General features: G+C 46.6%; 38 non-coding genes and 5 pseudogenes across 38 annotated transcripts; all 43 read right to left on the reverse strand.

The window, feature by feature from the left end:
* Positions 1 to 860: 860 nt before the first annotated feature.
* On the reverse strand, positions 861 to 972 carry LOC124853687. The gene has a single exon (XR_007034026.1). It is a non-coding gene; the product is annotated as a U5 spliceosomal RNA (small nuclear RNA).
* A 489-nt stretch (positions 973 to 1,461) lies between these two features.
* On the reverse strand, positions 1,462 to 1,651 carry LOC124852803. Its single transcript, XR_007033226.1, has one exon. It is a non-coding gene; the product is annotated as a U2 spliceosomal RNA (small nuclear RNA).
* A 177-nt stretch (positions 1,652 to 1,828) lies between these two features.
* On the reverse strand, positions 1,829 to 1,937 carry LOC124853833. The gene has a single exon (XR_007034169.1). It is a non-coding gene; the product is annotated as a U5 spliceosomal RNA (small nuclear RNA).
* Positions 1,938 to 2,432: 495 nt separating this feature from the next.
* Positions 2,433 to 2,617, reverse strand: LOC124852806. Its single transcript, XR_007033229.1, has one exon. It is a non-coding gene; the product is annotated as a U2 spliceosomal RNA (small nuclear RNA).
* Positions 2,618 to 2,692: 75 nt separating this feature from the next.
* On the reverse strand, positions 2,693 to 2,804 carry LOC124853247. The gene has a single exon (XR_007033590.1). It is a non-coding gene; the product is annotated as a U5 spliceosomal RNA (small nuclear RNA).
* A 497-nt stretch (positions 2,805 to 3,301) lies between these two features.
* LOC124854112 lies at positions 3,302 to 3,492 on the reverse strand. Its single transcript, XR_007034361.1, has one exon. It is a non-coding gene; the product is annotated as a U2 spliceosomal RNA (small nuclear RNA).
* Positions 3,493 to 3,673: 181 nt separating this feature from the next.
* LOC124853536 lies at positions 3,674 to 3,785 on the reverse strand. The gene has a single exon (XR_007033878.1). It is a non-coding gene; the product is annotated as a U5 spliceosomal RNA (small nuclear RNA).
* A 502-nt stretch (positions 3,786 to 4,287) lies between these two features.
* Positions 4,288 to 4,479, reverse strand: LOC124853984. Its single transcript, XR_007034284.1, has one exon. It is a non-coding gene; the product is annotated as a U2 spliceosomal RNA (small nuclear RNA).
* Positions 4,480 to 4,658: 179 nt separating this feature from the next.
* On the reverse strand, positions 4,659 to 4,771 carry LOC124853239. The gene has a single exon (XR_007033582.1). It is a non-coding gene; the product is annotated as a U5 spliceosomal RNA (small nuclear RNA).
* A 502-nt stretch (positions 4,772 to 5,273) lies between these two features.
* On the reverse strand, positions 5,274 to 5,462 carry LOC124854342. The gene has a single exon (XR_007034586.1). It is a non-coding gene; the product is annotated as a U2 spliceosomal RNA (small nuclear RNA).
* Positions 5,463 to 5,640: 178 nt separating this feature from the next.
* LOC124853889 lies at positions 5,641 to 5,749 on the reverse strand. The gene has a single exon (XR_007034216.1). It is a non-coding gene; the product is annotated as a U5 spliceosomal RNA (small nuclear RNA).
* A 501-nt stretch (positions 5,750 to 6,250) lies between these two features.
* On the reverse strand, positions 6,251 to 6,436 carry LOC124852744. The gene has a single exon (XR_007033167.1). It is a non-coding gene; the product is annotated as a U2 spliceosomal RNA (small nuclear RNA).
* Positions 6,437 to 6,614: 178 nt separating this feature from the next.
* Positions 6,615 to 6,722, reverse strand: LOC124853918 (annotated as a pseudogene).
* Positions 6,723 to 7,219: 497 nt separating this feature from the next.
* Positions 7,220 to 7,403, reverse strand: LOC124852911. The gene has a single exon (XR_007033328.1). It is a non-coding gene; the product is annotated as a U2 spliceosomal RNA (small nuclear RNA).
* Positions 7,404 to 7,580: 177 nt separating this feature from the next.
* Positions 7,581 to 7,692, reverse strand: LOC124853435. The gene has a single exon (XR_007033777.1). It is a non-coding gene; the product is annotated as a U5 spliceosomal RNA (small nuclear RNA).
* Positions 7,693 to 8,190: 498 nt separating this feature from the next.
* LOC124852708 lies at positions 8,191 to 8,377 on the reverse strand. The gene has a single exon (XR_007033131.1). It is a non-coding gene; the product is annotated as a U2 spliceosomal RNA (small nuclear RNA).
* Positions 8,378 to 8,554: 177 nt separating this feature from the next.
* On the reverse strand, positions 8,555 to 8,666 carry LOC124853421. Its single transcript, XR_007033764.1, has one exon. It is a non-coding gene; the product is annotated as a U5 spliceosomal RNA (small nuclear RNA).
* A 500-nt stretch (positions 8,667 to 9,166) lies between these two features.
* On the reverse strand, positions 9,167 to 9,356 carry LOC124854247. The gene has a single exon (XR_007034491.1). It is a non-coding gene; the product is annotated as a U2 spliceosomal RNA (small nuclear RNA).
* A 177-nt stretch (positions 9,357 to 9,533) lies between these two features.
* LOC124853702 lies at positions 9,534 to 9,643 on the reverse strand. Its single transcript, XR_007034041.1, has one exon. It is a non-coding gene; the product is annotated as a U5 spliceosomal RNA (small nuclear RNA).
* A 495-nt stretch (positions 9,644 to 10,138) lies between these two features.
* LOC124852730 lies at positions 10,139 to 10,325 on the reverse strand. Its single transcript, XR_007033153.1, has one exon. It is a non-coding gene; the product is annotated as a U2 spliceosomal RNA (small nuclear RNA).
* Positions 10,326 to 10,502: 177 nt separating this feature from the next.
* On the reverse strand, positions 10,503 to 10,613 carry LOC124853618. The gene has a single exon (XR_007033958.1). It is a non-coding gene; the product is annotated as a U5 spliceosomal RNA (small nuclear RNA).
* A 498-nt stretch (positions 10,614 to 11,111) lies between these two features.
* Positions 11,112 to 11,304, reverse strand: LOC124854108. Its single transcript, XR_007034357.1, has one exon. It is a non-coding gene; the product is annotated as a U2 spliceosomal RNA (small nuclear RNA).
* Positions 11,305 to 11,480: 176 nt separating this feature from the next.
* Positions 11,481 to 11,593, reverse strand: LOC124853240. Its single transcript, XR_007033583.1, has one exon. It is a non-coding gene; the product is annotated as a U5 spliceosomal RNA (small nuclear RNA).
* A 498-nt stretch (positions 11,594 to 12,091) lies between these two features.
* LOC124854264 lies at positions 12,092 to 12,279 on the reverse strand. Its single transcript, XR_007034508.1, has one exon. It is a non-coding gene; the product is annotated as a U2 spliceosomal RNA (small nuclear RNA).
* A 151-nt stretch (positions 12,280 to 12,430) lies between these two features.
* LOC124853120 lies at positions 12,431 to 12,539 on the reverse strand (annotated as a pseudogene).
* Positions 12,540 to 12,711: 172 nt separating this feature from the next.
* LOC124853859 lies at positions 12,712 to 12,819 on the reverse strand (annotated as a pseudogene).
* Positions 12,820 to 13,322: 503 nt separating this feature from the next.
* Positions 13,323 to 13,514, reverse strand: LOC124852727. Its single transcript, XR_007033150.1, has one exon. It is a non-coding gene; the product is annotated as a U2 spliceosomal RNA (small nuclear RNA).
* A 170-nt stretch (positions 13,515 to 13,684) lies between these two features.
* Positions 13,685 to 13,796, reverse strand: LOC124854036. The gene has a single exon (XR_007034311.1). It is a non-coding gene; the product is annotated as a U5 spliceosomal RNA (small nuclear RNA).
* A 494-nt stretch (positions 13,797 to 14,290) lies between these two features.
* LOC124853029 lies at positions 14,291 to 14,467 on the reverse strand (annotated as a pseudogene).
* A 181-nt stretch (positions 14,468 to 14,648) lies between these two features.
* Positions 14,649 to 14,758, reverse strand: LOC124853998. Its single transcript, XR_007034293.1, has one exon. It is a non-coding gene; the product is annotated as a U5 spliceosomal RNA (small nuclear RNA).
* A 498-nt stretch (positions 14,759 to 15,256) lies between these two features.
* LOC124853072 lies at positions 15,257 to 15,440 on the reverse strand. Its single transcript, XR_007033466.1, has one exon. It is a non-coding gene; the product is annotated as a U2 spliceosomal RNA (small nuclear RNA).
* Positions 15,441 to 15,620: 180 nt separating this feature from the next.
* On the reverse strand, positions 15,621 to 15,730 carry LOC124853951. The gene has a single exon (XR_007034266.1). It is a non-coding gene; the product is annotated as a U5 spliceosomal RNA (small nuclear RNA).
* A 497-nt stretch (positions 15,731 to 16,227) lies between these two features.
* Positions 16,228 to 16,409, reverse strand: LOC124853043. The gene has a single exon (XR_007033447.1). It is a non-coding gene; the product is annotated as a U2 spliceosomal RNA (small nuclear RNA).
* A 177-nt stretch (positions 16,410 to 16,586) lies between these two features.
* LOC124853868 lies at positions 16,587 to 16,697 on the reverse strand. Its single transcript, XR_007034199.1, has one exon. It is a non-coding gene; the product is annotated as a U5 spliceosomal RNA (small nuclear RNA).
* A 504-nt stretch (positions 16,698 to 17,201) lies between these two features.
* On the reverse strand, positions 17,202 to 17,391 carry LOC124853002. The gene has a single exon (XR_007033415.1). It is a non-coding gene; the product is annotated as a U2 spliceosomal RNA (small nuclear RNA).
* Positions 17,392 to 17,565: 174 nt separating this feature from the next.
* On the reverse strand, positions 17,566 to 17,680 carry LOC124853625. The gene has a single exon (XR_007033965.1). It is a non-coding gene; the product is annotated as a U5 spliceosomal RNA (small nuclear RNA).
* Positions 17,681 to 18,170: 490 nt separating this feature from the next.
* LOC124852664 lies at positions 18,171 to 18,360 on the reverse strand. Its single transcript, XR_007033086.1, has one exon. It is a non-coding gene; the product is annotated as a U2 spliceosomal RNA (small nuclear RNA).
* A 177-nt stretch (positions 18,361 to 18,537) lies between these two features.
* On the reverse strand, positions 18,538 to 18,648 carry LOC124854062. Its single transcript, XR_007034323.1, has one exon. It is a non-coding gene; the product is annotated as a U5 spliceosomal RNA (small nuclear RNA).
* A 487-nt stretch (positions 18,649 to 19,135) lies between these two features.
* LOC124853026 lies at positions 19,136 to 19,320 on the reverse strand. Its single transcript, XR_007033436.1, has one exon. It is a non-coding gene; the product is annotated as a U2 spliceosomal RNA (small nuclear RNA).
* A 177-nt stretch (positions 19,321 to 19,497) lies between these two features.
* On the reverse strand, positions 19,498 to 19,604 carry LOC124854038 (annotated as a pseudogene).
* Positions 19,605 to 20,100: 496 nt separating this feature from the next.
* LOC124853046 lies at positions 20,101 to 20,284 on the reverse strand. The gene has a single exon (XR_007033450.1). It is a non-coding gene; the product is annotated as a U2 spliceosomal RNA (small nuclear RNA).
* Positions 20,285 to 20,452: 168 nt separating this feature from the next.
* On the reverse strand, positions 20,453 to 20,562 carry LOC124853724. Its single transcript, XR_007034063.1, has one exon. It is a non-coding gene; the product is annotated as a U5 spliceosomal RNA (small nuclear RNA).
* Positions 20,563 to 21,053: 491 nt separating this feature from the next.
* LOC124852949 lies at positions 21,054 to 21,238 on the reverse strand. Its single transcript, XR_007033365.1, has one exon. It is a non-coding gene; the product is annotated as a U2 spliceosomal RNA (small nuclear RNA).
* Positions 21,239 to 22,041: the final 803 nt, after the last annotated feature.

Below are 22,041 nucleotides of genomic sequence, written 5' to 3' on the forward strand. Positions count from 1 at the left end.
ACGGCAGCAGGCTCACACGGGAACAGCCTGCCTCTGTATAGCCAGACCTGCAACATACGACAGAACGCTGGTTGCCGGGAGTAAAACAGGTAACCGCGATCCCCACCAAGGCTGAAAAGAGCGGGTGGATGCTTCAGTCCTCAGGACCTTCTGGGTCAGGACCAGCCAGCACCTAGAGCTGCCTTCTTCCTGTCCGATCCTCGTGTCTTTTAGTACCTGTACTTTTGCTAGTCTGCTTCTCGTGCTGTCCCAAAAGCAGCTAGTGCTTTCAGTCGGTGTGAAGGGGTTGTAAGTGTGCACACCGTGAGCCGTTCTAAATTTGGTCTGTCAGGTTCAGGATCTTGTAACCGGCCATGAATCTTTTCCCAGCCTCCTTTCACTGAACAGCCATCTTGAATACACATCCTCGCTTACCAGGGTAACGTCGAGAGGCTTTTTCTGGCTGGTTCCACTGGATACAGTACACATCTTCGACCTTGGACTCAGTTGTTCCATGATGACCTTTTTGAGACCAGTCTCTAGGCATCATAAGTTCCTCACTGGTTCCACCTGGGCGTATGGTGGCCACCTCAGCCCAACCTTTGGGCTTGTCACAGTCCTTGGTCATCTTTAACAATCGGTGTGTTTTCCTTCTTTGTTAAGCTTTATCTCACGTCTCTCCAATCAATCTTGGCCAAGGCCGAGCGATAAGCCCAAGTGTTGGATGTCCACGCCAAGCTCTTGGCACAAATCTCACTTGTTGTGGTACCCCGTTAGTAAGTTGTGCATAACAATGGCTGCTGCTTATCACCTCACCCAAGCTCTCCTTTGTCGCTTGTTTCTGACCTAGACAGCTCTTTGACTTTTCACAATTTCATAAGGCTCAGCCATACAGCAAAGCCTGCAAAAATATATTTAACTCATGTTTGTTCCTCTCCATGGAAGTCTTTAGTAAAAGGCGAAAGACTTGTGCGTTATGAAGAAACCAAGTCAGCATGGCCCTCTGTTGGAGAGCAGAGGAGCCTCTCGGTCTGATCACCACCTTCACGGTAGGCCTCTCTTTACTTTTCGCATGTCAGATCCCAGTATGCAGCATTTCCAACCCGCCCCATCTACCAGCAAAATTATACCGTCTTTATTACCTCCTGCCTGACTACTGTGATTGGCTTTTAAGCCTGCCTAAGCAATACATCCCTGAACCACTTACATTCGCTCCAAATGCTGACTCTGGTTTCTCACCAAGTCTCCCAGAAGGTCTTGAGTGAAAGCAAGTTTCCATTCTTGACAAACGCTTCTAACTCAATTTGGAATCAGTTCAAGCTCATTGTGCCCCGTGCATGGTCACGTCACTAAAGCAGTGAGCCATCAGAGCGGTTTCACACACTTGTGTGTGCCAGGCCGTTACCTCAGTTTCATTGAGCCAGTGTAGAATTCACTTTTGATACGCGACAATTGTTTGAGTGTTTGGTTTTCTACAGGTAAGAACAGTGCACCGTTCCCAGCGGCACTGCAATGCTGGGTCGATCTTTGTGGGGAAGGAGCAAGCTCAAATTACTGCCCCTCATGCCAAAAATCTGCTTAATATGTAGTCCTCATATAGAGGACATATCAGATATTAAACTGATAAGAACAGATACTACACTTGATCTTAGCCAAAGGCCGAGAGCGATAGTCCCCAAGTGTTGGATGTCCACGCCAAGCTCTTGGCACAAATCTCACTTGTTGTGGTACCCGTTCGTAGGTGTGCATAACAATGGCTGCTGCTTATCACCTCCGCCCAAGCTCTCCTTTGTGGCGCTTGATTTCCTGACCTAGACAGCTCTTTGACTTTTCACAATTTCATAAGGCTCAGCCATACAGCAAAGCCTGCCAAAAATATATTCAACTCATGTTTGTTCCTCTCCACGGAAGTCTTTAGTAAAGGCGAAAGACTTGTGCGTGAAAGGAAACCCAAGTCAGCATGGCCCTCTGTTGGAGAGCAGCAGAGGAGCCTCTCGGTCTGATCACCACCTTCCGGTAGGCCTCTCTTTGCTTTCCAGTATCAGATCCCAGTATGCAACATTCCCAACCGCCCCCCATCTGCCAACCAAAATTATACACGTCTTTATTACCTCCTGCCTTTACTACTGTGATTGGCTTTTAAGCCTGCTAAGCAATACATCCCTGAACCACTCATTCGCTCCAAAATGCTGACTCTGGTTTCTCACCAAGTCTCCCAGAAGTTCTTGAGTGAAAGCAAGTTCCATTCTTGACAAAGCGCTTCTAACTCAATTTGGAATCCAGTTCAAGCTCATTGTGACCCCGTGCATGTTCCGTCACTAAGCAGTGAGCCATCAGAGCGGTTTCACACACTTGTGTGTGCCAGGCCGTTACCTCACTTTCATTGAGCCAGTGTAGAATTCACTTTTGATCAGCGACAATTGTTTGAGTGTTTGGTTTTCTCCAAGGTAAGAACAGAGTGCACCGTTCCCAGCGGCACTGCAATGCTAGGTCGATGCGTGGAGAAAAGAGCAAGCTCCAAATTTCTGCCCCTCATGCCAAAATCTGCTTATATGTAGTCCTCATATAGAGGACATATCAGATATTAAACTGATAAGAACAGATACTACACTTGATCTTAGCCAAAAGGCCGAGCGATAAGCCCAAGTGTTGGATGTCACGCCAAGCTCTTGGCACAATCTCATTTTGTGGTACCGTTCGTAGGTGTGCGGCTCAGCCATACAATAAACCTGCCAAAAATATATTCAACTCATGTTTGTTCCTCTCCACGGAAGTCTTTAGTAAAAGGCGAAAGACTTGTGCGTTATGAAGAGAAACCAGAGTCAGCATGGCCCTCTGTTGGAGAGCAGCAGAGGAGCCTCTCGGTCACAGTCACCACCTTCACGGTAGGCCTCTCTTTGCTTTCATGTCAGATCCCAGTATGCAACATTCCCAACCCCCCCCATCTGCCAACCAAAATTATACACGTCTTTATTACCTCCTGCCCTGACTACTGTGATTGGCTTTTAAGCCTGCCTAAGCAATACATCCCTGAACCACTTACATTCGCTCCAAAATGCTGACTCTGGTTTCTCACCAAGTCTCCCAGAAGGTCTTGAGTGAAAGCAAGTTTCCATTCTTGACAAGCGCTTCTAACTCAATTTGGAATCCAGTTCAAGCTCATTGTGACCCGTGCATGGTCACGTCACTAAGCAGTGAGCCATCAGAGCGGTTTCACACACTTGTGTGTGCCAGGCCGTTACCTCAGTTTCATTGAGCCAGTGTAGAATTCACTTTTGATACGCAACAATTGTTTGAGTGTTTGGTTTTCTACAAGGTAAGAACAGAGTGCACCGTTCCCAGTGGCACTGCAATGCTAGGTCGATGCGTGGAGAGAAAGGAGCAAGCTCCAAATTTCTGCCCCTCATGCCAAAAATCTGCTTAATATGTAGTCCTCATATAGAGGACATATCAGATATTAAACTGATAAGAACAGATACTACACTTGATCTTAGCCAAAGGCCGAGAAGCGATAAGCCCCAAGTGTTGGATGTCCACGCCATAGAGCTCTTGGCACAAATCTCACTTGTTGTGGTACCCGTTCGTAGGTGTGCATAACAATGGCTGCTGCTTATCACCTCCGCCCAAGCTCTCCTTTGTGGCGCTTGATTTCTGACCTAGACAGCTCTTTGACTTTTCACAATTTCATAAGGCTCAGCCATACAGCAAAGCCTGCCCAAAATATATTCAACTCATGTTTGTTCCTCTCCACGGAAGTCTTTAGTAAAGGCGAAAGACTTGTGCGTTATGAAGAGAAACCAGAGTCAGCATGGCCCTCTGTTGGAGAGCAGCAGAGGAGCCTCTCGGTCAGATCACCACCTTCACGGTGAGGCCTCTCTTTGCTTTCCGCATGTCAGATCCCAGTATGCAACATTCCCAACCCGCCCCCATCTGCCAACCAAAATTATACACGTCTTTATTACCTCCTGCCCTGACTACTGTGATTGGCTTTTAAGCCTGCCTAAGCAATACATCCCTGAACCACTTACATTCGCTCCAAAATGCTGACTCTGGTTTCTCACCAAGTCTCCCAGAAGGTCTTGAGTGAAAGCAAGTTTCCATTCTTGACAAACGCTTCTAACTCAATTTGGAATCCAGTTCAAGCTCATTGTGACCCCGTGCATGGTCACGTCACTAAGCAGTGAGCCATCAGAGCGGTTTCACACACTTGTGTGTGCCAGGCCGTTACCTCAGTTTCATTGAGCCAGTGTAGAATTCACTTTTGATACGCGACAATTGTTTTAGTGTTTGGTTTTCTACAAGGTAAGAACAGAGTGCACCGTTCCCAGCGGCACTGCAATGCTAGGTCGATGCGTGGAGAGAAAGGAGCAAGATCCAAATTTCTGCCCCTCATGCCAAAAATCTGCTTAATATGTAGTCCTCATATAGAGGACATATCAGATATTAAACTGATAAGAACAGATACTACACTTGATCTTAGCCAAAAGGCCGAGAAGCGATAAGCCCCAAGTGTTGGATGTCCACGCCAAGCTCTTGGCACAAATCTCACTTGTTGTGGTACCCCGTTCGTAGGTGTGCATAACAATGGCTGCTGCTTATCACCTCCGCCCAAGCTCTCCTTTGTGGCGCTTGATTTCTGACCTAGACAGCTCTTTGACTTTTCACAATTTCATAAGGCTCAGCCATACAGCAAAGCCTGCCAAAAATATATTCAACTCATGTTTGTTCCTCTCCACGGAAGTCTTTAGTAAAAGGCGAAAGACTTGTGCGTTATGAAGAGAAACCAGAGTCAGCATGGCCCTCTGTTGGAGAGCAGCAGAGGAGCCTCTCGGTCACAGTCACCACCTTCACGGTAGGCCTCTCTTTGCTTTCCGCATGTCAGATCCCAGTATGCAACATTCCCAACCCGCCCCCATCTGCCAACCAAAATTATACACGTCTTTATTACCTCCTGCCCTGACTACTGTGATTGGCTTTTAAGCCTGCCTAAGCAATACATCCCTGAACCACTTACATTCGCTCCAAAATGCTGACTCTGGTTTCTCACCAAGTCTCCCAGAAGGTCTTGAGTGAAAGCAAGTTTCCATTCTTGACAAACGCTTCTAACTCAATTTGGAATCCAGTTCAAGCTCATTGTGACCCCGTGCATGGTCACGTCACTAAGCAGTGAGCCATCAGAGCGGTTTCACACACTTGTGTGTGCCAGGCCGTTACCTCAGTTTCATTGAGCCAGTGTAGAATTCACTTTTGATACGCGACAATTGTTTGAGTGTTTGGTTTTCTACAAGGTAAGAACAGAGTGCACCGTTCCCAGCAGCACTGCAATGCTAGGTCGATGCGTGGAGAGAAAGGAGCAAGCTCCAATTACTGCCCCTCATGCCAAAATCTGCTTAATATGTAGTCCTCATATAGAGGACATATCAGATATTAAACTGATAAGAACAGATACTACACTTGATCTTAGCCAAAGGCCGAGAAGGATAAGCCCCAAGTGTTGGATGTCCACGCCAAGCTCTTGGCACAAATCTCACTTGTTGTGGTACCCCGTTCGTAGGTGTGCATAACAATGGCTGCTGTTATCACCTCCGCCCAAGCTCTCCTTTGTGGCGCTTGATTTCCTGACCTAGACAGCTCTTTGACTTTTCACAATTTCATAAGGCTCAGCCATACAGCAAAGCCTGCCAAAAATATATTCAACTCATGTTTGTTCCTCTCCAGAAGTCTTTAGTAAAGGCGAAAGACTTGTGCGTTATGAAAGAAACCAGAGTCAGCATGACCCTCTGTTGGAGAGCAGCAGAGGAGCCTCTCGGTCACAGTCACCACCTTCACGGTAGGCCTCTCTTTGCTTTCCGCATGTCAGATCCCAGTATGCAACATTCCCAACCCGCCCCCATCTGCCAACCAAATTTAACACGTCTTTATTACCTCCTGCCCTGACTACTGTGATTGGCTTTTAAGCCTGCCTGCCTAAGCAATACATCCCTGAACCACTTACATTCGCTCCAAAATGCTGACTCTGGTTTCTCACAAGTCTCCCAGAAGGTCTTGAGTGAAAGCAAGTTTCCATTCTTGACAAACGCTTCTAACTCAATTTGGAATCCAGTTCAAGCTCATTGTGACCCGTGCATGGTCACGTCACTAAGCAGTGAGCCATCAGAGCGGTTTCACACACTTGTGTGCTGAGGCCGTTACCTCAGTTTCATTGAGCCAGTGTAGAATTCACTTTGATATGCGACAATTGTTTGAGTGTTTGGTTTTCTACAAGGTAAGAACAGAGTGCACCGTTCCCAGCAGCACTGCAATGCTAGGTCGATGCGTGGAGAGAAGGAGCAAGCTCAAATTACTGCCCCTCATGCCAAAAATCTGCTTAATATGTAGTCCTCATATAGAGGACATATCAGATATTAAACTGATAAGAACAGATACTACACTTGATCTTAGCCAAAGGCCGAGCGATAAGCCCCAAGTGTTGGATGTCCACGCCAAGCTCTTGGCACAAATCTCACTTGTTGTGGTACCCGTTCGTAGGTGTGCATAACAATGGCTGCTGCTTATCACCTCCGCCCAAGCTCTCCTTTGTGGCGCTTGATTTCTGACCTAGACAGCTCTTTGACTTTTCACAATTTCATAAGGCTCAGCCATACAGCAAAGCCTGCCAAAATATATTCAACTCATGTTTGTTCCTCTCCACGGAAGTCTTTAGTAAAGGCGAAAGACTTGCGTTATGAAGAGAACCAGAGTCAGCATGGCCCTCTGTTGGAGAGCAGCAGAGGAGCCTCTCGGTCATAGTCACCACCTTCACGGTAGGCTCTCTTTGCTTTCCATGTCAGATCCCAGTATGCAACATTCCCAACCCGCCCCATCTGCCAACCAAAATTATACACGTCTTTATTACCTCCTGCCCTGACTACTGTGATTGGCTTTTAAGCCTGCCTAAGCAATACATCCCTGAACCACTTACATTCGCTCCAAAATGCTGACTCTGGTTTCTCACCAAGTCTCCCAGAAGGTCTTGAGTGAAAGCAAGTTTCCATTCTTGACAAACGCTTCTAACTCAATTTGGAATCCAGTTCAAGCTCATTGTGACCCGTGCATGGTCACGTCACTAAGCAGTGAGCCATCAGAGCGGTTTCACACACTTGTGTGTGCCAGGCCGTTACCTCACTTTCATTGAGCCAGTGTAGAATTCACTTTTGATACGCGACAATTGTTTGAGTGTTTGGTTTTCTACAAGGTAAGAACAGAGTGCACCGTTCCCAGCGACACTGCAATGCTAGGTCGATGCGTGGAGAAGAGCAAGCTCCAAATTTCTGCCCCTCATGCCAAAAATCTGCTTAATATGTAGTCCTCATATAGAGGACATATCAGATATTAAACTGATAAGAACAGATACTACATTGATCTTAGCCAAAAGGCGGAGCGATAAGCCCCAAGTGTTGGATGTCACGCCAAGCTCTTGGCACAAATCTCACTTGTTGTGGTACCCGTTCGTAGGTGTGCATAACAATGGCTGCTGCTTATCACCTCCGCCCAAGCTCTCCTTTGTGGCGCTTGATTTCTGACCTAGACAGCTCTTTGACTTTTCACAATTTCATAAGGCTCAGCCATACAGCAAAGCCTGCCAAAAATATATTCAACTCATGTTGGTTCCTCTCCACGAAGTCTTTAGTAAAAGGCGAAAGACTTGTGCGTTATGAAGAGAAACCAGAGTCAGCATGGCCCTCTGTTGGAGAGCAGCAGAGGAGCCTCTCGGTCACAGTCACCACCTTCACGGTAGGCCTCTCTTTGCTTTCCATGTCAGATCCCAGTATGCAACATTCCCAACCCGCCCCCATCTGCCAACCAAAATTATACGCTCTTTATTACCTCCTGCCCTGACTACTGTGATTGGCTTTTAAGCCTGCCTAAGCAATACATCCTGAACCACTTACATTCGCTCCAAAATGCTGACTCTGGTTTCTCACCAAGTCTCCCAGAAGGTCTTGAGTGAAAGCAAGTTTCCATTCTTGACAAACGCTTCTAACTCAATTTGGAATCCAGTTCAAGCTCATTGTGACCCCGTGCATGGTCACGTCACTAAGCAGTGAGCCATCAGAGCGGTTTCACACACTTGTGTGTGCCAGGCCGTTACCTCAGTTTCATTGAGCCAGTGTAGAATTCACTTTTGATACGCGACAATTGTTTGAGTGTTTGGTTTTCTACAAGGTAAGAACAGAGTGCACCGTTCCCAGCAGCACTGCAATGCTAGGTCGATGCGTGGAGAGAAAGGAGCAAGCTCAAATTACTGCCCCTCATGCCAAAAATCTGCTTAATATGTAGTCCTCATATAGAGGACATATCAGATATTAAACTGATAAGAACAGATACTACACTTGATCTTAGCCAAAGGCCGAGCGATAAGCCCCAAGTGTTGGATGTCCGCCAAGCTCTTGGCACAAATCTCACTTGTTGTGGTACCCCGTTCGTAGGTGTGCATAACAATGGCTGCTGCTTATCACCTCCGCCCAAGCTCTCCTTTGTGGCGCTTGATTTCTGACCTAGACAGCTCTTTGACTTTTCACAATTTCATAAGGCTCAGCCATACAGCAAAGCCTGCCAAAAATATATTCAACTCATGTTTGTTCCTCTCCACGGAAGTCTTTAGTAAAGGCGAAAGACTTGTGCGTTATGAAGAGAAACCAGAGTCAGCATGGCCCTCTGTTGGAGAGCAGCAGAGGAGCCTCTCGGTCTGAGTCACCACCTTCACGGTAGGCCTCTCTTTGCTTTCCCATGTCAGATCCCAGTATGCAACATTCCCAACCCGCCCCCATCTGCCAACCAAAATTATACACGTCTTTATTACCTCCTGCCCTGACTACTGTGATTGGCTTTTAAGCCTGCCTAAGCAATACATCCCTGAACCACTTACATTCGCTCCAAAATGCTGACTCTGGTTTCTCACCAAGTCTCCCAGAAGGTCTTGAGTGAAAGCAAGTTTCCATTCTTGACAAACGCTTCTAACTCAATTTGGAATCCAGTTCAAGCTCATTGTGACCCGTGCATGGTCACGTCACTAAGCAGTGAGCCATCAGAGCGGTTTCACACACTTGTGTGTGCCAGGCCGTTACCTCAGTTTCATTGAGCCAGTGTAGAATTCACTTTTGATACGCGACAATTGTTTGAGTGTTTGGTTTTCTACAAGGTAAGAACAGAGTGCACCGTTCCCAGCGGCACTGCAATGCTAGGTCGATGCGTGGAGAGAAAGGAGCAAGCTCAAATTACTGCCCCTCATGCCAAAAATCTGCTAATATGTAGTCCTCATATAGAGGACATATCAGATATTAAACTGATAAGAACAGATACTACACTTGATCTTAGCCAAAAGGCCGAGAAGCGATAAGCCCCAAGTGTTGGATGTCACGCCAAGCTCTTGGCACAAATCTCACTTGTTGTGGTACCCGTTCGTAGGTGTGCATAACAATGGCTGCTGCTTATCACCTCCGCCCAAGCTCTCCTTTGTGGCGCTTGATTTCTGACCTAGACAGCTCATTGACTTTTCACAATTTCATAAGGCTCAGCCATACAGCAAAGCCTGCCAAAAATATATTCAACTCATGTTTGTTCCTCTCCACGGAAGTCTTTAGTAAAGGCGAAAGACTTGTGCGTTATGAAGAAACCAGAGTCAGCATGGCCCTCTGTTGGAGAGCAGCAGAGGAGCCTCTCGGTCTGAGTCACCACCTTCACGGTAGGCCTCTCTTTGCTTTCCATGTCAGATCCCAGTATGCAACATTCCCAACCGCCCCCATCTGCCAACCAAAATTATACACGTCTTTATTACCTCCTGCCCTGACTACTGTGATTGGCTTTTAAGCCTGCCTAAGCAATACATCCCTGAACCACTTACATTCGCTCCAAAATGCTGACTCTGGTTTCTCACCAAGTCTCCCAGAGGTCTTGAGTGAAAGCAAGTTTCCATTCTTGACAAACGCTTCTAACTCAATTTGGAATCCAGTTCAAGCTCATTGTGACCCGTGCATGGTCACGTCACTAAGCAGTGAGCCATCAGAGCGGTTTCACACCTTGTGTGTGCCAGGCCGTTACCTCAGTTTCATTGAGCCAGTGTAGAATTCACTTTTGATACGCGACAATTGTTTGAGTGTTTGGTTTTTACAAGGTAAGAACAGAGTGCACCGTTCCCAGCGGCACTGCAATGCTAGGTCGATGCGTGGAGAGAAAGGAGCAAGCTCCAAATTACTGCCCCTCATGCCAAAAATCTGCTTAATATGTAGTCCTCATATAGAGGACATATCAGATATTAAACTGATAAGAACAGATACTACATGATCTTAGCCAAAAGGCCGAGCGATAAGCCCCAAGTGTTGGATGTCCACGCCAGCTCTTGGCACAAATCTCACTTGTTGTGGTACCCGTTCGTAGGTGTGCATAACAATGGCTGCTGCTTATCACCTCCGCCCAAGCTCTCCTTTGTGGCGCTTGATTTCTGACCTAGACAGCTCTTTGACTTTTCACAATTTCATAAGGCTCAGCCATACAGCAAAGCCTGCCAAAAATATATTCAACTCATGTTTGTTCCTCTCCACGGAAGTCTTTAGTAAAGGCGAAAGACTTGTGCGTTATGAAGAGAACCAGAGTCAGCATGGCCCTCTGTTGGAGAGCAGCAGAGGAGCCTCTCGGTCTGATCACCACCTTCACGGTAGGCCTCTCTTTGCTTTCCGCATGTCAGATCCCAGTATGCAACATTCCCAACCCGCCCCCATCTGCCAACCAAAATTATACACGTCTTTATTACCTCCTGCCCTGACTACTGTGATTGGCTTTTAAGCCTGCCTAAGCAATACATCCCTGAACCACTTACATTCGCTCCAAAATGCTGACTCTGGTTTCTCACCAAGTCTCCCAGAAGGTCTTGAGTGAAAGCAAGTTTCCATTCTTGACAAACGCTTCTAACTCAATTTGGAATCCAGTTCAAGCTCATTGTGACCCGTGCATGGTCACGTCACTAAGCAGTGAGCCATCAGGCGGTTTCACACCTTGTGTGTGCCAGGCCGTTACCTCAGTTTCATTGAGCCAGTGTAGAATTCACTTTTGATACGCGACAATTGTTTGAGTGTTTGGTTTTCTACAAGGTAAGAACAGAGTGCACCGTTCCCAGCGGCACTGCAATGCTAGGTCGATGCGTGGAGAGAAAGGAGCAAGCTCCAAATTACTGCCCCTCATGCCAAAAATCTGCTTAATATGTAGTCCTCATATAGAGGACATATCAGATATTAAACTGATAAGAACAGATACTACACTTGATCTTAGCCAAAAGGCCGAGAATGATAAGCCCAAGTGTTGGATGTCCACGCCAAGCTCTTGGCACAAATCTCACTTGTTGTGGTACCCCGTTCGTAGGTGTGCATAACAATGGCTGCTGCTTATCACCTCCGCCCAAGCTCTCCTTTGTGGCGCTTGATTTCTGACCTAGACAGCTCTTTGACTTTTCACAATTTCATAAGGCTCAGCCATACAGCAAAGCCTGCCAAAAATATATTCAACTCATGTTTGTTCCTCTCCACGGAAGTCTTTAGTAAAAGGCGAAAGACTTGTGCGTTATGAAGAGAAACCAGAGTCAGCATGGCCCTCTGTTGGAGAGCAGCAGAGAGCCTCTCGTCTGAGTCACCACCTTCACGGTAGGCCTCTCTTTGCTTTCCGCATGTCAGATCCCAGTATGCAACATTCCCAACCCGCCCCCATCTGCCAACCAAAATTATACACGTCTTTATTACCTCCTGCCCTGACTACTGTGATTGGCTTTTAAGCCTGCCTAAGCAATACATCCCTGAACCACTTACATTCGCTCCAAAATGCTGACTCTGGTTTCTCACCAAGTCTCCCAGAAGGTCTTGAGTGAAAGCAAGTTTCCATTCTTGACAAACGCTTCTAACTCAATTTGGAATCCAGTTCAAGCTCATTGTGACCCCGTGCATGGTCACGTCACTAAGCAGTGAGCCATCAGAGCGGTTTCACACACTTGTGTGCCAGGCCGTTACCTCAGTTTCATTGAGCCAGTGTAGAATTCACTTTTGATACGCGACAATTGTTTGAGTGTTTGGTTTTCTACAAGGTAAGAACAGAGTGCACCGTTCCCAGCGGCACTGCAATGCTAGGTCGATGCGTGGAGAGAAAGGAGCAAGCTCCAAATTACTGCCCTCATGCCAAAAATCTGCTTAATATGTAGTCCTCATATAGAGGACATATCAGATATTAAACTGATAAGAACAGATACTACACTTGATCTTAGCCAAAAGGCCGAGCGATAAGCCCCAAGTGTTGGATGTCCACGCCAAGCTCTTGGCACAAATCTCACTTGTTGTGGTACCCGTTCGTAGGTGTGCATAACAATGGCTGCTGCTTATCACCTCCGCCCAAGCTCTCCTTTGTGGCGCTTGATTTCTGACCTAGACAGCTCTTTGACTTTTCACAATTTCATAAGGCTCAGCCATACAATAGAGGACATATCATATATTAAACTGATAAGAACAGATACACTTGATCTTAGTCAAAGGCCGAGAAGCGATAAGCCCCAAGTGTTGGATGTCCCTTAAACTCTTGGCACAAATCTCACTTGTTGTGGTACCCGTTCGTAGATTGTATAACAATAAAACATATATCTCGCCCAAGCTCCTCCTTTGTGGCCTTGATTTCTGACCTGAACCCAGCTCTTTGACTTTTCACAATTTCATAAAGGCTCAGCCATACAGCAAAGCCTGCCAAAATATATTCAACTCATGTTTGTTCCTCTCCACGGAAGTCTTTAGTAAAGGCGAAAGACTTGTGCGTTATGAGAAACCAGAGTCAGCATGGCCCTCTGTTGGAGAGCAGCAGAGGAGCCTCTCGGTCTGATCCACCACCTTCACGGTAGGCCTCTCTTTGCTTTCCGCATGTCAGATCCCAGTATGCAACATTCCAACCAGCCCCCATCTATAGCCAAAATTATACACGTCTTTATTACCTCCCTGCCCTGACTACTGTGATTGGCTTCCACAGCCTGCCTAAGCAATACATCCCTGAACTGCACTTACACTTCGCTCCAAAATGCTGACTCTGGTTTCTCACCAAGTCTCAGGAGTGTGAGTGAAACAAGTTTCCATTCTTGACAAGCGCTTCTAACTCAATTTGGAATCGATTCAAGCTCATTGTGACCCGTGCATGAGTCACGTCACTAAGCAGTAGAGCCATCCAAATGAACTTTCACACACACTTGTGTGTGCCAGGCCGTTACCTCAGTTTCATTGAGCCAGTGAAATTCACTTTTGATATCGACAAATTGTTTTGAGTGTTTGGTTTTCTACAAGTGGAGAACAGAGTGCACCGTTCCCCAAGCGGCACTGCAATGCTAGGTCGATGCGTGGAGAGAAAGGAGCAAGCTCCAGAATTTCTGCCCCTCATGCCAAAAATCTGTAATATTGTAGTCCTCATATAGAGGACATATCAGATATTAAACTGATAAGAACAGATACTACATGATCTTGGCCAAAAGGCCGAGAAGCGATAAGCCCCAAGTATTGGATGTCCACGCAAGCTCTTGGCACAAATCTCACTTGTTGGTACCGTTCGTCGTGTGCATAACAATGGCTGCTGTATCACCTCCGCCCAAGCTCTCCTTTGTGGCGCTTGATTTCTGACCTAGACAGCTCATTGACTTTTCACATTTCATAAGGCTCAGCCAGCCACAACAAAGCCTGCCAAAAATATATTCAACTCATGTTTGTTTCCTCTCCCACGGAAGTCTTTAGTAAGCGAAAGACATGCGTTATGAAGAGAAACCAGAGTCAGCATGGCCCTGTTGAAACAGCAGAGGAGCCTCTCTCAGTCTGATCACCACCTTCACGGTAGGCCTCTCTTTGCTTTCCGCATGTCAGATCCCAGTATACTGTATTCAACCCGCCCCATCTGCCAACAAAATTATACACGTCTTTATTACCTCCCTGCCCTGACTACTGTGATTGGCTTTGCAAAGCCTGCCTAAGCAATACATCCCTAGACACTTACATTCGCTCCAAAATGCTGACTCTGGTTTCTCCACCAAGTCTCCCAGAAGGTCTTGGTGAAAGCAAGTTTCATTCTTGACAAAACGCTTCTAACTCAATTTGGAATCCAGTTCAAGCTCATTGTGACCCCGTGCATGGTCACGTCACTAAGCAGTGAGCCATCAGAAGCGGTTTCACTTGTGTGTGCCAGGCCCCGTTACCTCAGTTTCATTGAGCCAGTGTAGAATTCACTTTGATATGCGACAATTGTTTTAGTGTTTGGTTTCTACAAGGTAAGAACAGAGTGCACCGTTCCCAGCGGCACTGCAATGCTAGATCGATGCGTGGAGAGAAGGAGCAAGCTCAAATTTCTGCCCTCATGCCAAAATCTGTAATATATAGTCATAGGACATATCAGATATTAAATGATAAGAACAGATACTACCTTGATCTTAGCCAAAGGCCGAGAGAGCGATAAGCCCCAAGTGACTGGATGTCCACGCCAAGCTCTTGGCACAAATCTCACTTGTTGTAGTACCCCGTTCGTAGGTGTGCATAACAATGGCTGCCCTTATCACCTCCGCCCAAACTCTCCTTTGTGGCCCGCTTGATTTCTGACCTAGACAGCTCTTTGACTTTTCACAATTTTCATAGGCTCAGCCATGCACAGCAAAGCCTGCCAAAAATATATTCAATAATGTTTTGTTCCTCTCACGGAAGTCTTTGGTAAGGCGAAAGACTTGTGCGTTATGAAGAAACCAAAGTCAGCATGGCCCTCTGTTGGAGAGAGCAGCAGAGGAGGCCTCTCAGTCTGATCACCACCTTCCACGGTAGGCCTCTCTTTGCTCGCATGTCAGATCCCAGTATGCAACATTCCCAACCCGCCCCCCATCTGCCTTAAAATTATACAATCTTTATTACCTCCTGCCCTGACTACTGTGATTGGCTTACCAAGCCTGCCTAAACAATACATCCCTGAACCACTTACATTGGCTCCAAAATGCTGACTCTGGTTTCTCACCAATCTCCCAGAGGTCTTGGTGAAGCAAGTTTCCATTCTTGACAAGCGCTTCTAACTCAATTTGGAATCCAGTTCAAGCTCATTGTGACCCGTGCATGAGTCCGTCACTAAGCAGTGAGCCATCAGAGCGGTTTCACACTTGTGTGTGCCAGGCCCGTTACCTCAGTTTCATTGAGCCAGCGTAGAATTCACTTTTGATCTTACAGCGACAATTGCAGGTGTTTGGTTTTCTACAAGGTAAGAACAAGAGTGCACCGTTCAGCCAGGCACTGCAATGCTAGGTACGATGCGTGGAGAGAAGGGCAAGCTCAAATTACTGCCCCTCATGCCAAAAATCTGCTTAATATGTGGTCACTCATATAGAGGACATATCAGATATTAAACTGATAAGAACAGATACTATGATCTTAGCCAAAGGCCGAAGCGTCAAGAACCCCAGAGTGTTGGATGTCACGCCAAGCTCTTGGCACAAATCTCACTTGTTGTGGTACCCGTTCGTAGGTGTGCATAACAATGGCTGCTGTATCCACCTCCGCCCAAGCTCTCCTTTGTGGCGCTTGATTTCCTGACCTGAACTGCTCATTGTTTTCACAATTTCACTTAAGGCTCAGCCATACAGCAAAACCTGCCAAAATATATTCAACTCATGTTTGTTCCTCTCCTGGAAGTCTTTAGTAAAGGCGAAAGACACATGCGTTATGAAGAGAAACCAGAGTCAGCATGGCCCTCTGTTGGAGGAGGCAGCAGAGAACCCCCTCTCAGTCTGATCACCACCTTCACGGTAGGCCTCTCTTTGCTTTCCACCTGTCAGATCCCAGTATGCAACATTCCCAACCGCCCCCATCTGCCAACCAAAATTATACACGTCACTATTACCTCCTGCCCTGACTACTGTGATTGGCTTTTAAAGCCTGCCTAAGCAATACATCCCTGAACCACTTACATTCGCTCCAAAATGCTGACTCTGGTTTCTCACCAAGTCTCCAGAAGGTCTTGAGTGAAAGCAAGTTTCCATTCTTGACAAGCAGCTTCTAACTCAATTTGGAATCCAGTTCAAGCTCATTGTGACCCCGTGCATGGTCCGTCCTTTAAGCAGTGAGCCATCAGGCCCGGTTTCACACACTTGTGTGCCAGGCAAATCCCCCTCACTTTCATTGAGCCAGTGTAGAATTCACGTGCGACAATTGTTTGGAGTGTTTGGTTTCTAAGGTAAGAACAGAGTGCACCGTTCCCAGCGACACTGCAATGCTAGGTCGATGCGTGGAGAAAGAAAGACAAGCTCAAATTTCTGCCCCTCATGCCAAATCTGCTTAATATGTAGTCCTCATATAGAGGACATATCAGATAAACTGATAAGAACAGATCTGCATGATCTCAGCCAAAGGCCGAGAAGCGATAAGCCCCAAGTGTTTGGATCATCACGCCAAGCTCTTGGCAAAAATCTCACTTGTTGTGGTACCCCGTTCGTAGGTGTGCATAACAGTGGCTGCTGCTTATCACCTCCTTGAAGCTCTCCTTTGTGGCGCTTGATTTCCTGACTAGACAGCTCTTTGACTTTTCACAATTTCCTGGCTCAGCCATACAGCAAACCTGACAAAAATATATTCAACTCATGTTTGTTTCCTCTCACGGAAGTCTTTAGTAAAAATGAAAGACTTGTGCGTTATGAAGAGAAACCAGAGTCAGCATGGCCCTCTGTTGGAGAGCAGCAGAGGAGCCTCTCGGTCTGATCACCACCTTCCGCGGTAGGCCTCCTCTTTGCTTTCCATGTCAGATCCCAGTATGCAACATTCCCGACCCGCCCCCATCTGCCAACCAAAATTACACGTCTTTATTACCTCCTGCCCTGACTACTGTGATTGGCTTGCAAGCCTGCCTAAACAATACATCCCTGAACCACTTACATTCGCTCCCAAAATGCTGACTCTGGTTTCTCACCAAGTCTCCCAGAAGGTCTTGAGTGAAAGCAAGTTTCCATTCTTGACAAATGCTTCTAACTCAATTTGGAATCCAGTTCAAGCTCATTGTGACCCCGTGCATGGTCACGTCACTAAGCAGTGAGCCATCCAGAGCGGTTTCACACACTTGTGTGCTTCCAAGCCACGTTACCTCAGTTTCATTGAGCCAGTGTAGAATTCACTTTGATACGCGACAATTGTTTGAGGTGTTTGGTTTTCTACAAGGTAAGAACAGAGTGCACCGTTCCCAGCGGCTGCACTGCAATGCTGAGTCGATGCGTGGAGAGAAAGGAACTAGCTCAAATTACTGCCCCTCATGCAAAATCTGCTTAATATGTAGTCCTCATATAGAGGACATATCAGATAAACTAGTAAGAACAGATACTACACACTTGATCTTAGCCAAAGGCCGAGAAGCGATAAGCCCAAATTGTTGGATGTCCACCTTCAAGCTCTTGGCACAAATCTCACTTGTTGTGGTACGTTCGTAGGTGTATAACAATGGCTGCTGCTTATCACCTCCACCAAGCTCTCCTTTGTGGCGCTTGATTTCCTGACCTAGACAGCTCTTTGACTTTTCACAATTTCATAAGGCTCAGCCATACAGCAAAGCTCTGCCAAAAATATATTCAACTCATGTTTGTTCCTCTCCACGGAAATCTTTAGTAAAGGCGAAAGACTTGTGCGTTATGAAGAGGAAACCAGAGTCAGCATGGCCCTCTGTTGGAGAGCATGAAGGCCTCTGGTCTGATCACCACTGCTCCAGTCGGCCTCTCTTCTTTCATGTCAGATCCCAGTATGCAACATTCCCAACCCGCCCCCATCTGCTAACCAAAATTATACACGTCTTTATTACCTCACTGCCTGACTACTGTGATTGGCTTTTAAGCCTGCCTAAATAATACATCCCTGAACCACTTACATTCGCTTCCAAAATGCTGACTCTGGTTTCTCACCAAGTCTCCCAAGGTCTTGGTGAAACAGTTTCCATTCTTGACAAACGCTTCTAACTCAATTTGGAATCAGTTCAAGCTCATTTGTGACCCGTGCATGGTCACGCGTCACTAAGCAGTGAGCCACCAAGCGGTTTCACACACTTGTGTGTGCCAGGCCCGTTCCTCCCAGTTTCATTGAGCCAGTGTAGAATTCACTTTTGATACGCGACAATTGTTTCAGTCCCGGTTTTCTACAAGAGTAAGAACAGAGTGCACGTTCCCAAGCGGCACTGCAATGTAGGTCGATGCGTGGAGAGAAAGGAGCAAGCTCCAAATTTCTGCCCCTCATGCCAAAATCTGCTTAATATGTAGTCCTCATATAGAGGACATATCAGATATTAAACTGATAAGAACAGATACTACACTTGATCTTAGCCAAAAGGCCGAGAAGCGATAAGCCCCAAGTATTGGATGTCCACGCCAAGCTCTTGGCACAAATCTCACTTGTTGTGGTACCCCGTTCGTAGGTGTGCATAACAATGGCTGCTGTATCACCTCCGCCCAAGCTCTCCTTTGTGGCGCTTGATTTCTGACCTAGACAGCTCTTTGACTTTTCACAATTTCATAAGGCTCAGCCATACAGCAAAGCCTGCCAAAAATATATTCCCAGCTCATGTTTGTTCTCTCACGGAAGTCTTTAGTAAAGGCGAAGACTTGTGCGTTATGAAGAGAAACCAGGTCAGCATGGCCCTCTGTTGGAAGCAGCAGAGGAGCCTCTCGATCTGGGTCACCACCTTCACGGTAGGCCTCTCTTTGCTCGCATGTCAGATCCCAGTATGCAACATTTCCCAACCCGACCCATCCTGTAAAATTATACACGTCTTTATTACCTCCTGCCAGCTACTGTGATTGGCTTTTAAGCCTGCCCTAAACAATACATCCCTGAACCACTTACATTCGGCTCCAAAATGCTGACTCTGGTTTCTCTGAAGTCTCCCAGAAGGTCTTGAGTGGCTCAGTTTCCATTCTTGACAAATGCTTCTAACTCAATTTGGAATCCAGTTCAAGCTCATTGTGACCCCGTGCATGGTCACGTCACTAAACAGTGAGCCATCAGGCGGTTTCACACCTTGTGTGCCGGGCCGTTACCTCAGTTTCATTGAGCCAGTGTGGAATTCACTTTTGATACGCGACAATTGTTTGAGTGTTTGGTTTTCTACAAGAGTAAGAACAGAGTGCACCGTTCCCAGCGCACTGCAATGCTAGGTCGATGCGTGGAGAGAAGACAAGCTCAAATTTCTGCCCCTCACATGCCAAAAATCTGCTTAATATATGGTCCTCATATAGAGGACATATCAGATAAACTGATAAGAACAGATACTACCTTGATCTTACTTAAAAGGCCGAGAAGCGATAAGCCCCAGAATATTTGGATGTCACGCCAAGCTCTTGGCACAAATCTCACTTGTTGGTACCCGTTCGTAGGTGTGCATAACAATGGCTGCTGCATATCACCTCAGCCCAAGCTCTCCTTTGTAGCCTTAGTTTCTGACCTAGACAGCTCTTTGACTTTTCACAATTTCACAAAGGCTCAGCCATACAGCAAAGCCTACCAAAAATATATTCAACTCATGTTGTTCCTCTCCAGAGTCTTTAGTAAAAGGCGAAAGACTTGTGCGTTATGAAGGAAACCAGTCAGCATGACCCTCTGTTGGAGAGCAGCAGAGGAGCCTCTCGGTCACAGTCACCACCTTCACGGTAGGCCTCTCTTTGCTTTCATGTCAGATCCCAGTATGCAACATTCCCAACCCGCCCCATCTGCCAGCAAATTATACACGTCTTTATTACCTCCTGCCTGACTACTGTGATTGGCTTTTAAGCCTGCCTAAGCAATACATCCCTGAACCACTTACGTCGCTCCAAAATGCTGACTCTGGTTTTCTCACCAAGAAGTCCTCTGAGAAGGTCTTAGTGAAAGCAAGTTTCCATTCTTGACAAGCGCTTCTAACTCAATTTGGAATCCAGTTCCAAGCTCATTGTGACCCGTGCATGGTCCACTCACTAAACAGTGAGCCATCAGAGCGGTTTCACACACTTGTGTGTGCTAGGCCGTTACCTCAGTTTCATTGAGCCAGTGTAGAATTCACTTTTGATACGCGACAATTGTTTGAGTGTTTAGTTTTCTACAAGGTAAGAACAGGTGCACCGTTCCCAGCAGCACTGCAATGCTAGGTCGATCGTGGAGAGAAGAGCAAGCTCCAAATTACTGCCTCATGCCAAAATCTGCTTAATATGTAGTCCTCCTTATAGAGGACATATCCAGATATTAAACTGATAAAACAGATACTACATGATCTTAGCCAAAGGCCGAGAAGCGATAAGCCCCAAGTGTTGGATGTCCACATAAGCTCTTGGCACAAATCTCACTTGTTGTGAGTACCCGTTCGTAGGTGTGCATAACAATGAAGCTTATCACCTCCGCCCAAAGCTCTCCTTTGGCGCTTGATTTGAGCCTAGACAGCTCTTTGACTTTCACAATTTCGCAAACAGCCATACAGCAAAACCTGCCAAAAATATATTCAACTCATGTTTGTTCCTCTCCACAGAAGTCTTTAGTAAGGCGAAAGACTTGTGCGTTATGAAGAGAAACCAAGTCAGCATGGCCCTCTGTTGGAGAGCAGCAGAGAACCTCTCGTGTCGTCACCACCTTCAGTGAGCCTCTCTTTTAACTCACGCATGTCAGATCCGAGTATGCAACATTTCCCAACCGCCCCATCTGCCAACCAAAATTATGCACGTCTTCTTACCTCCTGCCTGTTACTGTGATTGCTTTTAAGCCTGCCTAAACAATACATCCCTGAACCACTTACATTCGCTCCAAAATGCTGACTCTGGTTTCTCACCAAGTCTCCCAGAAGGTCTTGAGTGAAAGCAAGTTTCCAAATTCTTGACAAAAGCTCCTAACTCAATTTGGAATCCAGTTCAAACTCATTGCTGACCGTGCGTAGTCACGTCACTAAGCAGTGAGCCATCAGAGCGGTTCACACACTTGTGTGTGCCAGGCCCGTTCTCTCACTTTCATTGAGCCAGTGTAAATTCACTTTTGATACGCGACAATTGTTTGATGTTTGGTTTTCTACAAGGTAAGAACAAGTGCACCGTTCCCAACGACACTGCAATGCTAGGTCGATGCGTGGAAGAAAAGAACAGCTCCAAATTTCTGCCCCTCATGCAAAAATCTGCTTAATATGTAGTCCTCATATAGGACATATCAGATATTAAGCTGATAAGAACAGATACTACATGATCTTGGCCAAAAGGCCGAGAAGCGATAAGCCCCAAGTGTTGGATGTCACGCCAAGCTCTTGGCAAAAATCTCACTGTTGTGGTACCCCGTTCGCCCAGAGTGTGCATAACAATATAGCTGCTGCTCCCTCCGCCCAAGCTCTCCTTTGTGGCGCTTGATTTCCTGACCTAGACAGCTCTTTGACTTTTCACAATTTCATAGGCTCAGCCATACAGCAAAGCCTGCCAAAAATATGTTCAGCTCATGTTGGTTCCTCTCCTGAGTCTTTAGTAAAGAGCGAAAGACTTATGCAGTTCTGAAAACCCAAGAGTCAGCATGGCCCTCTGTTGGAGGCAGCAGAGGCCTCTCGGTCACAGTCACCACACCTTCACAGTGAGCCTCTCTTTGCTTTCCACATGTCAGATCCCAGTATGCAACATTCCCGACCGCCCCATCCTGTAGCCAAAATTATACACGTCTTTGTACCTCCTGCCCTGACTACTGTGACTGGCTTTTAAGCCTGCCTAAGCAATACATCCCTGAACCACTTACATTCGCTCCAGATGTGACTCTGGTTTCTCACCAAGTCTCCCAAAGTCTTAGTGAAAGCAAGTTTCATTCTTGACAAGCGCTTCTAACTCAATTTGGAATCCAGGTTCAGCTCGTGTGACCCCGTGCATAGTCCGTCACTAAGCAGTGAGCCATCAGAGCGGTTTCACACACTTGTGTGTGCCAGGCCGTTACCTCAGTTTCATTGAGCCAGTGTAGAATTCACTTTTGATGCGCGACAATTGTTTGGTGTTTGGTTTCTACAAAGGTAAGACGAGTGCACCGTTCCCAGCAGCACTGC

This window comes from Hippoglossus stenolepis, chromosome 10, assembly GCF_022539355.2.
Source record: "Hippoglossus stenolepis isolate QCI-W04-F060 chromosome 10, HSTE1.2, whole genome shotgun sequence".
Lineage (NCBI taxonomy): Eukaryota > Metazoa > Chordata > Actinopteri > Pleuronectiformes > Pleuronectidae > Hippoglossus > Hippoglossus stenolepis.